At 46.3% G+C, this 16,825-nt stretch overlaps 1 long non-coding RNA gene across 1 annotated transcript; it reads left to right on the top strand.

Moving 5' to 3' along the window:
• Nucleotides 1–905: 905 nt before the first annotated feature.
• LOC120991319 lies at nucleotides 906–10,636 on the top strand. Its single transcript, XR_005776623.1, has 4 exons — nucleotides 906–984; nucleotides 8,995–9,097; nucleotides 10,174–10,277; nucleotides 10,368–10,636. It is a non-coding gene; the product is annotated as an uncharacterized LOC120991319 (long non-coding RNA).
• Nucleotides 10,637–16,825: the final 6,189 nt, after the last annotated feature.

Raw genomic sequence — 16,825 nt, 5'->3', positions numbered from 1 at the left:
AAAGCTCTTTTATGTCACATATATAACAACAGGAGCCTCGCGTACAGCGTCTATAGGAGCCGCCGGTGACAGCCCTGCATGTCCAGTCTGGGTGAGAAGGGGTTAATGCTCCATAGCTGGGGGCCAGTGCACTGGGGAGACTCTTAACCCTCCGATCCCTGGCTGAGGCACAGAGTTAGGCCTGTTGCACATGAACGTTGTGCATCCGTTTCGTGCACTGGCAGCCGGGACGGATCGAGACCCAGTCAACTTGAATGGGTCCGTGATCCGTCCGCACCGCAAAAAAAGTTCTATATTTTTTTTGCAGTGCAGAGGCAGACTAGTGCCTCCGTGGGGTTCTGATCCGCGTCTCCGTGATTGTAGACCCATTCAAGTGAATATGACAGGTTCGTGTGCAAGAGGCCTAAGGCTACATTCACACGTCCGTGGAGTGTTGCGGACCCGCAAATTGCAGGTCCGCAACACACCAGCCCGGCGCCCCCATAGAAATGCCTATTCTTGTCCGCAAGCTGCCGACAAGAATAGGACATGCTCTATCTTTTTGCGGAGCTGCGGACCCAAATTCGGGGCCGCGCTCCGCAATTGCGGCTGCAGACAGCACACTGTGTGCTCTCCGCATCCATTCCGTCCCCATAGAGAATGAATGGGTCCGCACCCGTTCCGCAAAATTGCGGAAAGGATGCAGACCCATTTTGCGGACGTGTGAATGGAGCCTTATTAAGATGTGAACTGCTGAGTTCTTTAGGAAGAACATGGAAAGTTTATCTATCATCCATCCATCTATCTGTCCATCTCTCCATCCTCTGGCAGACATACGGTATAATTTCAGTGAGATTACAGTATTTCCTATCCCAGTAGCCGTCTGTCCCCCTCCCTGTAACCCCTTCGTCTCCCCCCCCCCCCCAGGTCCGGGCAGGTGACACCAGGCGACAATCTTTCCTTTTTTCCACCTTTGTTATCTGGTGCTGTGGCCTCTGCAGCCAGGTGAGCGGGCGGCAGCAGTGCTGGGCTCAGCCCCGTCTGTGCTGCAGGCAGACAATGCCGCCTCTGCCTCATTTGCATTGCTGTTCTGGGGCTGACAGACAGCTGGAGCCAGGGCCCAACAACAGCCCCGGGGTGTGAGACACAACAAGGGCTCCGGAGATAAAGGAGGCCCGAGAAGACCCTACAGGGCAGACATGTGGAACCGGGGGCTTCTCACAGGGACGCCCCCTGGACAGGCGACTACTGATACCGAGCGCTGTGCTGTATACTGTACACGGCGCAAAGCAAAATACATGGGATATGGCCGGCACATCTAGTACATAGAGTCCAGAGATAGGCTTAGATACACTGGCCTCAGAAACTGTATCCTGCATGAAAGGGCTTAGATACACTGGCTCAACAGATGTTATCACGCCTGACTGGCTAAGATACACTGGGGATGCAGACTGTATCACACTTGATAGGCTGAGATACACTGGGGACGCAGACTGTATCACACATGATGGGCTGAGATACACTGGGGATGCAGACTGTATCACACATGATGGGCTGAGATACACTGGGGATGCAGACTGTATCACACATGATGGGCTGAGATACACTGGGGATGCAGACTGTATCACACATGATGGGCTGAGATACACTGGGGATGCAGACTGTATCACACATGACGGGCTGAGATACACTGGGGAGGCAGACTGTATCACACATGATGGGCTGAGATACACTGGGGACGCAGACTGTATCACACATGACGGTCTGAGATACACTGGGGACGCAGACTATCACACATGACGGGCTGAGATACACTGGGGAGGCAGACTGTATCACACATGATGGGCTGAGATACACTGGGGACGCAGACTGTATCACACTTGATAGTCTGCATCCCCAGTGTATCTCAGACCATCATGTGTGATACAGTCTGCATCCCCAGTGTATCTCAGCCCATTATGTGTGATACAGTCTGCATCCCCAGTGTATCTCAGCCCGTCATGTGTGATACAGTCTGCATCCCCAGTGTATCTCAGCCCGTCATGTGTGATACAGTCTGCATCCCCAGTGTATCTCAGCCCGTCATGTGTGATACAGTCTGCCTCCCCAGTGTATCTCAGCCCGTCATGTGTGATAGTCTGCGTCCCCAGTGTATCTCAGACCGTCATGTGTGATACAGTCTGCGTCCCCAGTGTATCTCAGCCCATTATGTGTGATACAGTCTGCATCCCCAGTGTATCTCAGCCCATCATGTGATACAGTCTGCCTCCCCAGTGTATCTCAGCCCATCATGTGTGATAGTCTGCATCCCCAGTGTATCTAAGCCTATCACACATGACGGGCTGAGATACACTGGGGATGCAGACTGTATCACACATGATGGGCTGAGATACACTGGGGACGCAGACTGTATTACACTTGATAGTCTGCATCCCCAGTGTATCTAAGCCTATCAAGTGTGATACAGTCTGCGTCCCCAGTGTATCTCAGCCCATCATGTGTGATACAGTCTGCCTCCCCAGTGTATCTCAGCCCGTCATGTGTGATAGTCTGCGTCCCCAGTGTATCTCAGACCGTCATGTGTGATACAGTCTGCATCCCCAGTGTATCTCAGACCGTCATGTGTGATACAGTCTGCGTCCTCAGTGTATCTCAGCCCATCATGTGTGATACAGTCTGCCTCCCCAGTGTATCTCAGCCCGTCATGTGTGATACAGTCTGCATCCCCAGTGTATCTCAGCCTGTCATGTGTGATACAGTCTGCATCCCCAGTGTATCTCAGCCCGTCATGTGTGATACAGTCTGCATCCCCAGTGTATCTCAGCCCATCATGTGTGATACAGTCTGCGTCCCCAGTGTATCTCAGCCTATCAAGTGTGATACAGTCTGCGTCCCCAGTGTATCTCAGCCCATCATGTGTGATACAGTCTGCATCCCCAGTGTATCTCAGCCCATTATGTGTGATACAGTCTGCATCCCCAGTGTATCTCAGCCCGTCATGTGTGATACAGTCTGCATCCCCAGTGTATCTCAGCCCGTCATGTGTGATACAGTCTGCATCCCCAGTGTATCTCAGCCCGTCATGTGTGATACAGTCTGCATCCCCAGTGTATCTCAGCCCGTCATGTGTGATACACTGGGGATGCAGACTGTATCACACATGATGGGCTGAGATACACTGGGGACGCAGACTGTATCACACTTGATAGGCTGAGATACACTGGGGACGCAGACTGTATCACACATGATGGGCTGAGATACACTGGGGATGCAGACTGTATCTCAGCCCATCATGTGTGATACAGTCTGCGTCCCCAGTGTATCTCAGCCTATCAAGTGTGATACAGTCTGCGTCCCCAGTGTATCTCAGCCCATCATGTGTGATACAGTCTGCATCCCCAGTGTATCTCAGCCCATCATGTGATACAGTCTGCCTCCCCAGTGTATCTCAGCCCATCATGTGTGATAGTCTGCATCCCCAGTGTATCTAAGCCTATCACACATGACGGGCTGAGATACACTGGGGATGCAGACTGTATCACACATGATGGGCTGAGATACACTGGGGACGCAGACTGTATCACACATGATGGGCTTAGATACACTGGGGACGCAGACTGTATCACACATGACGGGCTGAGATACACTGGGGATGCAGACTGTATCACACATGATGGACTGAGATACACTGGGGATGCAGACTGTATCACACATGATGGGCTTAGATACACTGGGGATGCAGACTGTATCACACATGATGGACTGAGATACACTGGGGATGCAGACTGTATCACATGATGGGCTTAGATACACTGGGGATGCAGACTGTATCGCACATGACGGACTGAGATACACTGGGGATGCAGACTGTATCACATGATGGGCTGAGATACACTGGGGATGCAGACTGTATCACACATGACAGGCTGAGATACACTGGGGATGCAGACTGTATCGCACATGACGGACTGAGATACACTGGGGACGCAGACTGTATCACAGATGATGGGCTTAGATACACCAGGTCAGCATCCCAGCGTCACTGGACACATTATACAATGGGGCCCAATTAGACCGATCTGCCGGAGGGTGTGAAGAGCTGGTTCTTATTTTTGACATTTTTAGAACAGGTTGGGATCCTGGGCGGGGGTGGGGGGAGTATTTAGCACCTATTTGCAAATCAGCCTGTATCTGTAGAATAGGATGCCCCCCACTGCACACAGCGGAGACCCCACAGGTCATTGAGGAGTCACATGACCACATTAAAGGCGCAGAGAAATGTAAGACGAGGTGTCAGGTTGTCAATAGCAGACAATGGAATAAAAGGGGGAAGAAGGACGACCTAGAGGAACATCGGGGTCTGGCGGTCAGATGTCTCCGTGACCCGTCCACTGCCCAGGCCAAAAGCATAAAGCACAATATAAACCATTATATCACGTAAGCGAGGAGTTCTAACAAGCTGAGTAACAGATTCAAATCGCCGTCTGATTCAGCGTCGCAGACTTTGGATGTGTCCATAAAGGCTGCATTACACAGACCGATTAAGCAAGCGTGCATTGAACGAGAGTTTGCGGGCAATCGGCGTCAGTATTAGGCTTCATTCACACGTCCGTGAGATACCGGACTGGCATCCTGCTTAGTGCCGGAGCGCACAGCGTCCTTGGTTGCTATGACGCCGTGCGCTTTGTGCCGCCGCCGATGTACAGTAATACACTCGTATGATCTATACAGGTGTATTACTGTACTGCCGCGGCGGCACAATGCGCATGGCGTCATAGCAACCAAGGACGCCGTGCGCTCCTGCAGTAAGCAGGATGCCAGTCCGGTATCTCACGAACCGTGTTCCACGGCGACGTGCATTCGGCCTTAGGCCTATTGCACACGACCGTATGGCTTTTTCAGTGTTTTGCGATCCGTTTTTCACGGATCCGTTGTTCCGTTTTTTGTTTCCGTTGTGTTTCCGTTTCTGTTCCGTTTTTCCGTTCCGTTTTTCCGTATGGCATATACAGTATACAGTAATTACATAGATAAAATTGGGCTGGGCATAACATTTTCAATAGATGGTTCAGCAAAAAACGGAACGGAAACGGAAGACATACGGATGCATTTCCGTATGTGTTCCGTTTTTTTGCGGACCCATTGACTTGAATGGAGCCACGGACTGTGATTTGCGGGCAATAATAGGACATGTTCTATGTTAAACGGAACGGAAATACGGAAACGGAATGCATACGGAGTACATTCCGTTTTTTTTGCGGAACCATTGAAATGAATGGTTCCGTATACGGACCGTATACGGAACGCAAAAAACGGCCAGTAAACGGGAAAAAAAAACGTCCGTGTGCAATAGGCCTTACACTGCGAGATCGTACGAACGCTCGTTAGCGATCATCTGCCGAAAAATCGTCAGGTGTAATACAGCCTTAGGACTCATGCACACGAACCGGCCATTCCGTGCATTGGGGACTGCAATTTACCGTCCCAATGCACGGGCAACCTCCATGCGGTTGCCGCAGACGGATCCAGACCCATTCGGAGACACAGAGAGAAACCATAGTGCTTCCATGGGGTTCCATGCCTCCGTTACCCACCGGACCTTCCAGATTGCGGACCTATTCAAGTGGATGGGTCCGCATCCGTGATAGGGTGTGCTGATTGCGGGCCACAATACGGGCACGGCCGTGTGCATGAGGCCTTAAACTGGGTGACAATCTCAGGCATCCGCTCTGGGGTGACATTTAGATTGGTCACCCTATTTCAGCAATTCTTATTGTCCTCCTCGCCCAAGATAAGCAGAATCTGAGATGCTCGGCAGCCCCTCGTCCCTCTATCGCAGTAGCTTTTCAGCTGCTGTGAAACTACAACTCCCAGCATGCTGAGAATTTTAGGTTCTCATCAGTTGGAGACACAACATCTGTTTCTTGGAAAGCTGGGTGGCAACCATAGCAGCCTCCATTACAGCTCCTGCAGGGAACATCACCACCCAGCTTGGCAACAATCCTTAAAGGGGTGGTCCAGGATTAGAAAAACATGTCTGCTTTCTTCCAGAAACAGTGCCACCCCTGTCTATGGGTTGTGTCCGGTATTGCAGCTTAGCTCCATTGAAGTGAATGGGGCTGAGCTGTAATACCACACACAACCCGTGGACAAGAGTGGTGCTGTTTTTGGAAGAAAGCAGCCACGTTTTTCTGGATACATTTTCCATGCAGGACTCCTGGGAAGCTGTGTGAAAACCCCTGGGGTCTTGATCTTTTGTGTATCCCAACGTGGACAGACCTCTTCGATCTCTTTCAGAACTGCAAGTACCAGCATACCACAGAATAGCCAATAAGCTCCACCACTAGGGGGCAGTGTGCAGGCCCGCCTGTGACTCCGTGTAGGCCGCGCAGCACCTGCTCAGGGTTCCCTCGCATTCTCCACACTCCAGCTGCTGTCGAGTCAATCTCATAATCTCACCATTTTTTCTTCCTACCAGCGGAGACAATATATCTGTCCCCTCAATTACTGGGGCAGGCCGGGACAGCGCCGGTTGGTGTAGATTGACCCCTTGTCTGAACTTGTCCTGGGTAATACGACAGCTCCGGTTTATACGGCGCGACATCCTTGTAAATTAAATCGTTTCACAGAAAAACGGAAACAGCTATGTAAGAGGTGTAACTGGGCGCCTCTTACCAGGCATTGACTTCAGTGCGCCCATGTGGAGTGGGTAGACGAGGGCAGGAGTGTTACCAAGTGAGATGGCATAGTGGTCAGCACCAGGACGCAGCTCTCATAGGGTAGGCGGATTGGGCTTCTTAATGGGTGTTGTGAGCCCGTTTCCCTCATACCACCGCGTCTTCAAGGGATGGGAAAGTCTGGGGAATGAGCAAGAGCAGCATCCACTCCTTACTCGGGACTGGGACAGAGTTAGGGCTCATGCACACAGCCAATGCTTGGCCGTGCCCGTATTGCGGACCGCTAACAGCAATATACAGGTACAAGCCATTTGTGCATCGCGGATGCGGACCCATTCACTGGAAGGCACAGAAGCGCTACGGAGTGCTTCCGTGGGGTTTCTCTCTGTGCAAAAATTGCGGTCCCCAATACACTAAACGGCCGCCACATGTTTGTATGCATGAGCCCTTAGATTCAATGGGGCCTCCACCACACGGATGCAACACGAACCTTACACGGACTCATCTGGATAGATCATCAGCATCTGATCGGCGGGGGTCCGACACCCGGGACCCCCGCCGATCAGCTAGTTGAGAAGGCAGCGGCGCTCTAGCAGCGCCGCGGCCTTCTCACTGTTTACCGCTGGCTCAGTGACGTCACGACTTGTATCAACTGGCCTGGGCGGGGCTAAGCTCCATTCAAGTGAACAGAGTTTAGCCGCGCCAAGGCCAGTTGATACAAGTCGTGACGTCACTGGGCCAGCGGTAAACAGTGAGAAGGCCGCGGCGCCGCTGCCTTCTCAAACAGCTGATTGTCGGGGGTCCCGGGTGTCGGACCCCCGCTGATCAGATGCTGATGATCTATCCAAGGGATAGATCATCAGTTAAAACAAACTGCAGAACCCCTTTAATAAAGAGTAACTAAACTTTTGTTAAACTTTCTTTAAAAATGTTCTAAATAACCTAAAATGTTTTTCTACTATACTTTATTTTGCGGTTTTTCTAAGCAAATAGGTACCCAGAGACTCGGGTGCCTATCTGGCTTTAGAGTCAGTATACTGGTACACCGCTGACGTGTCCGCAGAGTACTGGAGTACGGATTCCGCTGGGCTATGTACACCTCAATTATTCAGTCATACACAGTCATATATACACACATCATGCCGCGTTCCAATGTATCATGGAGATGACCTCACAGCATAGGAAGTCTTACAGGTTAGTGAAGAGGAAATAAATGGGACAATAGGGTAATGACCTAAGAAAATATATCTGGGGATGGACCGAGACACAAGTCTGTCAGGTTCCTCATCAGGCAGCCCTGCCCTATGTGTCACAGACGCGCCACTGAAATTGCCATTCAGATTGCACACAGTCATGTAGGAAATCTAGTCCTGCTTAAAACTCTTGTGCAAAGTCTGTACGAGGGCCACGTGCGGCTTCCGAATGGATGGGATATGCTGTGCTGTGCAAAAGTCTAAGACAGGTGTGAGGGAAATTATGCAAATTAAGAATGCTTTCAAGAATAGAAGTGTTCATAGTTTATTTTTTTATAAATTTGCAAAAAAGGGACAAAAGAAAAATGTAATATTTGGTGTGACCACCTTTACCTTCAGGACATCATCAGTTCTTCTAGGTACACTTGCACGCAGTTTTTGAAGGAACTCGGCAGGAAGGTTGTTCTAAACATCTTGGAGAACTGACCGTAGATCTTCAGAGGAGGTAGGCTTGCTCAGATCCTTCTGTTTCCTCGTGTAATCCCAGACAAACTTTAAGATGCTGAGATCATGGCTCTGTGGGGACCATATCATCACTTCCAGGTTCTTCTTTACACAGAAGATAGTTCTTAGTGACATTGGTTGTGTGTTTGGGATCGTTGTCCTGCTGCAGTACAAATTTGGAGTCGATCAGAAGCCTCCCTGATGGTACTGCATGATCGGTAGGAAGCTCTACCCGTATTTCTCAGCCTTGGGAATTGTATTGAAGCTGTAGACAGAAAATGTTAGATTTTTTTTAGGCAGTTGTCATTTTCTAGGCGGCCTGACTGTGAATAATCGTTAAAGCTGCACTCTACCCCTATGCTGGGGAGGTCACAGTGGAACCCTAACCTAGGACTATGCTGGTATATAGAAATTAAATCAGAGACTTTTTTTACTGGCTTTGAGAACCCAAAACCAACTAGAGATCCCACCAAGGAATAAGATGTATAGATGGAGAGGCAGTAGTAGTAGCTGCGGTGACGTAGTGGACTACTAAGGCTGCAGATGTGACCTTTTTTTGTAGTTTTTTTTTTTTTTGTAGATATTGCAACTTTATTGCTCCTTTTAAGCTTTATTGAATTATTCTGAGCTTTTATTTTTTATAGAGTTTTCCACAGACAGAAGTTCAGTACCAGAAGAATGAAATTGATATGTAAAAACAGGCACGACGGCAGCCCAAGGACCCCAGCACAGAATACACTGCTCAGGGTTGGTGGCCCCCTTTACCCCTCCTCTAATTAGCTATTGGCACTGGAGGATCATGTGAAATATTACTATTTTATTAGGGGGGAAAAATGTAAAAACATTTTGTTCCTATTGAATTTCAATCAATAAAATTATTTAAATCTAAATAAAGGGAATGTGTCGTAAAATGGCCTATTTAAATCCCATTTTATGGCCTCATGCACACGGCCGTTGGTCCGTGTGCACCACGCATCACGGATGCGGACCCATTCGCTTGAATGGGTCCGCAATTACGCAGATGCGGAACGGAGTCACGGAATGGAACACCGGAAGGATTTACGCAGTGCTTACGTGGTGTTTCTTTCCGTTGTTCCGCACCACAAATTAATATGACATGTCATATTTTTTTGCGGTGCGGACATACCACGGACCCACTCAAGTTGAATGGGTCCGGCCCGCTGCACGGATGTTGCCCGTGCATTGGAGACTGCATTTGCGATCCCCAAGTGTGTATGCGGCCTATGTCTGTTAGTTTTTTTGGCGATTTTATTACATTTTCAATGTCACTATCTATATTTAATAAAAATGCTAAAATCCTGCAATTTTCACACTGGCCACTAAGCCTAATAATTGACACTGCTTCATGGTCAGTGGAGATCGCTTTTCAGCAGTCATCTCATTATCATCACAGGCAGGATCACAATAAAATATTTTTTATATATATATATTTGTACACACACAGGATCTGCCATTCACAATAACTAATGTCTTAGCTTCCCTCCTCCCTGCACAATGACCTCTGCACAGGTCACAGAGCACACCTGGAAAACTCTCCCATAGAAGTCAATGAAGTCCCCTCCTGACCATTGTGTCTATGGCCCTTGTGGCTGCTGTAAAGCATATCTCTAAATGCTAAAGTACAGGATATATTTTTAGGCCTAGTGGCCACGCTAAAAACGGCACGATTTTAGGATTTTGTTTTAAATAAACGGTGACATGGAAAAATGCAAAAAAAAAAATCTATAAAAATTATAAAAAATCTAATAAAATAAAAACTTGATTTTCTGATGACACCTACCCTTTAAACTAATTTTATCAAGGAAAATTCAGAAGTAAATAAGCGCCCGGACAATAATGATCTCGTGTGAAGACGCGTCTCTAATAGGAAGCTGTTCCTTCGGTAACCATGGGAACTAAAGCTCAGGTGAGAGCGGCTTCTTGTGCGGATATTGCAGTCACTCCAGGATGGTGCTCAGTGACACCGCTGGGTAATTAGGTCGCCTTTTCTTTCCAGGAAACCATTGTGAAGAGCGGAGTCGTGTCTCAATTACACCGGCGTATAATGGAATCGAACCTCACAGAGGTCAATGCAGCCAGGAGACAGACCGTACAGGCCGAGCACAGAGCACATATTCCTCTGGCATATTCTAGTCATTTTAGAGGGATCACCCCAATTAATATCCCAGGGGCGTGCAGATACTCTCCTGAAGGACAGCTCATAGAATTCAAGGTTCTAGGGGTATGTAGAGTTTTGCAATGCTAATTTGCTGGTAAAAGAAGAAATTAAACTACCGCGCAAAAATTCTTAATTAGAAAACGTCTACTGTTCTGTAGTCATGTGTCATCGTCGTCCCCCCCCCCCCCCCCCCCCCACTCTTCTAAGAACAAGAGGGCAGTAGGGTAAGGAGATATATTCCACAAAATGTCTTTAATCCAGCGTTACACAAACCTGATAGCTGCCGGATTATAAATACTCTGGATTATTGTCCCGACATAGCGTAGAAACGGAAAATAACACAATCATTTACTACTGCAGCATGTATCAGAGGAGGTGGAATAGTCTGGTTTGATGCTAAAAACAAGATGATCTGAATTTATACACTGTGTTATGCCAAATATCTGTCTATTATATTTCTTATATTATCTATCTATCTATTCTTGAATAATACTTCTCTCTATGTGTCTGTCAAGGTATCTGTCTCATATCTGTCTGATATTTATGTATGTACTAGAGATGAGTGAATTTCATATTTTGAAATTCCTTCACGCTTCGTTTGGTGGTAAAAGCAGAATTGCGTTATGGATTCCGTTACCACGGACCATAAAGCAATTCTATGATGGAATATCTTTAGAGGCATTCCGTTATTCATTCCGCAGGAGAGGACGGATTCGTTATGCAGGCCATAGACTTCTATTAGGACGGAATGAATAACGGAATGCCTCTAAAGATATTCCGTCATAGAATTGCGTTATGGTCCGTGGTAACGGAATCCATAACGCAATTCTGCTTTTACCACCAAACGAAGCGTGAATGAATTTCAAAATATGAAATTCACTCATCTCTAGTATGTATCTATTTGTCTAATCTATCTATCTATCTCATATCTATCTATCTATCTATCTATCTATCTATCTATCTATCTATCTATCTATCTCATATCTATCTATCTATCTCATATCTATCTATCTATCTCATATCTATCTATCTATCTATCTATCTAATATCTATCTATCTCTCTCATATCTATCTATCTCATATCTATCTCATGTCTATCTATCTATCTATCTATCTATCTATCTATCTATCTACCTCATATCTATCTATCTATCTATCTATCTCATATCTATCTATCTATCTATCTATCTAGTTTGACATGCCGTGATGCCCCCCTGATACGGACGTTCCGCTATGGAGACTGGTGTTCACCCGCCGATTCTCCGTTTGTGGATCAGCTTATTGTCTGCTAAAACTGCGGAGCTTTGGACCCTTTGAGTGTGTCTTTGCAATTCTGTACAGGGTACCTGCCGGCCTGTATGGGCATGAGCATGCGCCCTGGTGGAAAGTTGGATAGCGGCCATCTTTAATGTGGTTCCCATATCCCTTTGCATCATCACGTGTTTCGCGAGAGCACATGGAGCGGCGCACGCGCCGATCGCTTTTCCGGACGCCAGCAGACTCCACCATGTCTCTATGATTCAACCTGACTCATTCAAGGTTTTTTAATGTTTTAACTGATTTTTGATTGCCATACACTGTGCACACTTTACATATATTGATTGGCAATCATGTATGTTTATTGATTTTCCCACTATACGGATCATGGTATGCACTTTTTATGATCATGTTCACAACCATTATATATATAATCATGACGACAGATGAATTGTATTTTGAATATTGTTATATTTTTGACGCACTTTATTGTCTAATTATCGATTTGTGATTATGAAATTGTTTGCACTACTTATGTCTGCCACCGTGCACATGTTACTCAGCTGGACAAAGGCTCCAATGAGAGACTGAGACGTCGCTGCTGGATGGGGGAATAAACCGTCCACTTTTTTCATCAATTTTGGAGTGCTGCCTTTCTTTCTTCTCTATCTATCTATCTATCTATCTATCTATCTATCTCATATCTATCTATCTATCTAATATCTATCTCCTATCTCATATCTATCTATCTATGTAATATCTATCTATCTATCTATCTATCTATCTCATATCTATCTATCTCATATCTATCTATCTATCTATCTATCTATCATCTATCTATCTATCTATCTATCTATCTCATATCTATCTATCTATCTATCATCTATCTATCTATCTATCTATCTCATATCTATCTATCTATCTAATATCTATCTCCTATCTCATATCTATCTATCTATGTAATATCTATCTATCTATCTATCTATCTATCTATCTCATATCTATCTATCTCATATCTATCTATCTATCTATTATCTAATATCTATCTCTCTCTCTATCTATCTATCACATGTCTATCTATCTATTATCTATCTATCTATCACATGTCTATCTATCTATCTCATATCTATCTATCTCATATCTATCTATCTATCTATCTATCTCATATCTATCTATCTCATATCTATCTATCTATCTATCTATCATCTAATATCTATCTCTCTCTCTATCTATCTATCTATTATCTATCTATCTATCACATGTCTATCTATCTCATATCTATCTATCTCATGTCTATCTATCTATCTATCTATCATCATGTATGTTCCTGGATATTTTATAGTACTGTAATATTGATGTGAGGCTCAGGTCTCCGGTGGCTTCATCCCAGAGATTGTGCTCAGTGTGGCGGTTTGATACGGTTTGGTTCCTCTGATATATAACCTCAGTAAAGATAAGTGAAATATATTAATATCCTCTCTTATCTGACAGAGAGATGAAATTGTGTATTCCTGAGAACTCTGACATGGGTAATGCTCTAATTGACCCTCAGTGGGCAGATTCCATTAAATGTGACCACACATAGACAGAAATAATCATTTTATTAGTGGAATCTAATATAGGAGTCACCATACTTTCCGGATGATGTCCTGACACCCTCGGCCCTCTCTGCCACATGACATAATAAACTCTGCATGATATAAATCAGCATTCAGTGCACTGACAGCTATTCTTAGCATTCCTGAAAATAGTCATTCAATTACACCGGGGTATTAGAAGGGGACGTGGCTGCAGGGAGCAGACATGAAAAGAAGAAGTGCAGTAAGTGTACCAGAATATCTATAAAGCTTATCATCTTGGGATATCAGCAGTTCAAGCCACAGGTTGCCTGTGAGAAGAACTTCTTTGCCTATGTTCCTGTGTCAACACTTCCTCCGCTTGTGGTCTGGCACCAAAATGTCTTTATAGGAGTCCAGGAGTAGTGTGAATATGAAGTTTTATTCTTCCAGGTTCTGCTCCTGCAAGTGCCCAGAAGGTGGAGCTTCACTGTGAAGTGCTTTCTGCATTGAGCTGCTTCACAGCTCCTCCCCTCTGCTCTGAGTGACAGCTGTACTGGTCTCTTGGTTGGATGCTACAGCTGTCACTCATAGCAGAGGGGAGGAGCTGTGAAGCAGATCAATGCAGAGAAGAAAGAGCACATCAGTGCACTTGCAGGAGCAGAACCTGGCAGAATAAAACATCACATTCACACTACTCCTGATGCTAAAAGCTCCACAAAAGGTATGTTTATACTTTATATATGTGCAAATTCCAATGTGTGAGCATACCCTAAAGTGTTCAGGCTCCCCTCCAGAACCTGTTTTCAGGGGGTATCACCACTTCTTGACCCCACTACCAATTTTTAAAGGTAGCCATTTGTGGCTTAACTCCCATTGAATGGAGCTAACTCTGCATGTGGATCTGACCTCTGAGGGGGTTCTGTGGAGGATTTTTCCAAGGGAGACATTTATTGCGTAACCATGGAGACACAATGGTCTGCATAGGAGCTGTATACACAAAATGGTAGACAATATTTAATTTAGACAATTTCCAGGGTTCCTTATTTTTTGTTATTCTAGAGACATACCTGTAAAAATTTTCTAAGAGCATTTTTTAAAATTGCGGAGCCGCAGTTTGTGAATAAGCTCGGTGCTGCCCCCTACAGTAAAATGTACACGCAACATTACGGTGGATGCAAACCCGCAACATTTGTCGCCAAGAGCCTTCCTTTTACTTTGTGGTTTTCTATGACATAAGACAGTGCCTTATGGCAGACGAGCAATAAAAACGTCTGCAGATGCTTGACCCAGGCAAAGGGTTTACTGAGGATCAAAGGTAAGGAGGTTTTCCAGCATCATGCCCCTCAGCAAGAGTTATCACCTCGGTGTGGTTCCTCAGACTGGAGGAAGGAACCCGATATGTAAAGGTGCTGTCTCATTACATAAGGTAAGCGGCCCCTCTTACCCCTGTCACTCTCTAATTTCACAGAAAAGCTTGAAAATTCAGTTTTGGGTGAATTTACTTTAAGTGCAAGGTTTCATCTAATAAACTACTGATCTCCCCGAGGCATAAAGTTATAACAAAGCTCTAATTTCCAACTCCCATACTTGACATGATAATAGGGAGGTGGACTTGTGCGAGAGATGTAGTGAATTGTAGCAGCGATGAATTTGTCCTGTAGCACTTTGTGACACTTTTGGACTTCACTTGCTTCGGCAGGTTTAACTGCAGTCCTATGTAAGCCAACATGTGAGGAAGTATGATATCACTGTTAGAGTCCTTGCACATGTATTTTCCTCAGTTTTATTAGAGCACTTGTATTTTTTGCTGCCGTTCTTGTGACTTTTTTGTAGTGGCATTTTTTTTCTCTAAATGACCATTTTTACTGCCTTTTTTTCCTATAGTGAATGAGCTGTAAAAGGCCAAGAGCGCCAGATCCACCAGCTCCATATCTAGTTGCAGATCTAAGGGCTCTTTCACACTTGCGTTATTGTCTTCCGGCATAGAGTTCCGTCGTCGGGACTCTATGCCGGAAGAATACTGATCAGGATTATCCTAATGCATTCTGAATGGAGAGTAATCCGTTCAGGATGCATCAGGATGTCTTCAGTTCCGGTACGGAACGTTTTTTGGCCGGAGAAAATACCGCAGCATGCTGCGCTTTTTGCTCCGGCCAAAAATCCTGAAGACTTGCCGCAAGGCCGGATCCGGGATCAATGCCCATTGAAAGGCATTGATCCGGATCCGGCCTTAAGCTAAACGTCGTTTCGGCGCATTGCCGGACCCGACGTTTAGCTTTTTCTGAATAGTTACCATGGCTACCGGGACGCTAAAGTCCTGACAGCCATGGTAAGTGTAGCGGGGAGCGGGGGAGCAGTGTACTTACCGTCCGTGCGGCTCCCCGGGCGCTCCAGAGTGACGTCAGGGCGCCCCAAGCGCATGGATCACGTGATCACATGGATCACGTCATCCATGCGCATGGGGCGCTCTGACGTCATTCTGGAGCGCCCGGGGAGCCGCACGGACTGTAAGTATACCGCTCCCCCGCTCCCCGCTCCTACTATGGCAACCAGGACTTTAATAGCGTCCTGGCTGCCATAGTAACACTGAAAGCATTTGGAAGACGGTTCCGTCTTCAAATGCTTTCAGTACACTTGCGTTGTTACGGATCCGGCAGGCACCTCCGGCAACGGAAGTGCATGCCGGATCCCAACAACGCAAGTGTGAAAGAGGCCTAAGGGAAATATGAAACCCAGGACATTTCATATTTCCCTTACACCTTTTTTTTTTTTTTAAAAGCCAAAAACAAAACAAAATGCCAACTAATGATCAAAAAGACCAGTACAAAAAACACTGCATGTTCTGCATTTCATATTCCCTTGGACCTTCAGCTATTTGGAATTTTTACTGCAAAAAATGGAGCAAAAAAGTCACCCAAAAAAAACCTTTGACATAAACCTATGTGACAGCAGCCTAGAAGAGAGAATACAACAGAATAAAGGAAAGAGGAGGGAAGGGGTTAGAGTGAGAATGTGAAAGAAGGAAGAAAGCATGGATAAGGCCACATGCACACGAACGTTGTTTGTTTCCGTGTTCGTTCCGTTTTTTTTGCGGATAGGATGCGGACCCATTCATTTTAATGGGTCCACCAAAAATGCGCACAGCACATTGTGTGCCGTCCACATCAGTATGTCTGTTCCGTAGCCCCGCAAAAAAATAAAACATGTCCTATTCTTGTCCGTTTTGGGCATTTTTTGCGGATCCAATTTGCGGACCGCAAAACACATACGGTTGTACATGCACACGACCGTCTGCCCCCCGTGGCTGTATTGCGGCCCGCATACAGAGTGTCCGCAATACACGGGCACCGGCCGTGTGCATTCCGCATCACGTATAGCGGACCCATGAATGGGTCCGCAATCACGGAGATGCAGAACGGAGGCACGGATCGTAACCCCCACGGAAGCACTACGCAGTGCTTCCGTGGTGTTTCTAGCCGT

The sequence above is a fragment of the Bufo bufo genome, chromosome 2, assembly GCF_905171765.1.
Source record: "Bufo bufo chromosome 2, aBufBuf1.1, whole genome shotgun sequence".
NCBI classification, from domain to species: domain Eukaryota; kingdom Metazoa; phylum Chordata; class Amphibia; order Anura; family Bufonidae; genus Bufo; species Bufo bufo.
Note: the sequence above shows the minus strand (reverse complement) of the source record. Positions and strands in the feature narration are given on the sequence as shown.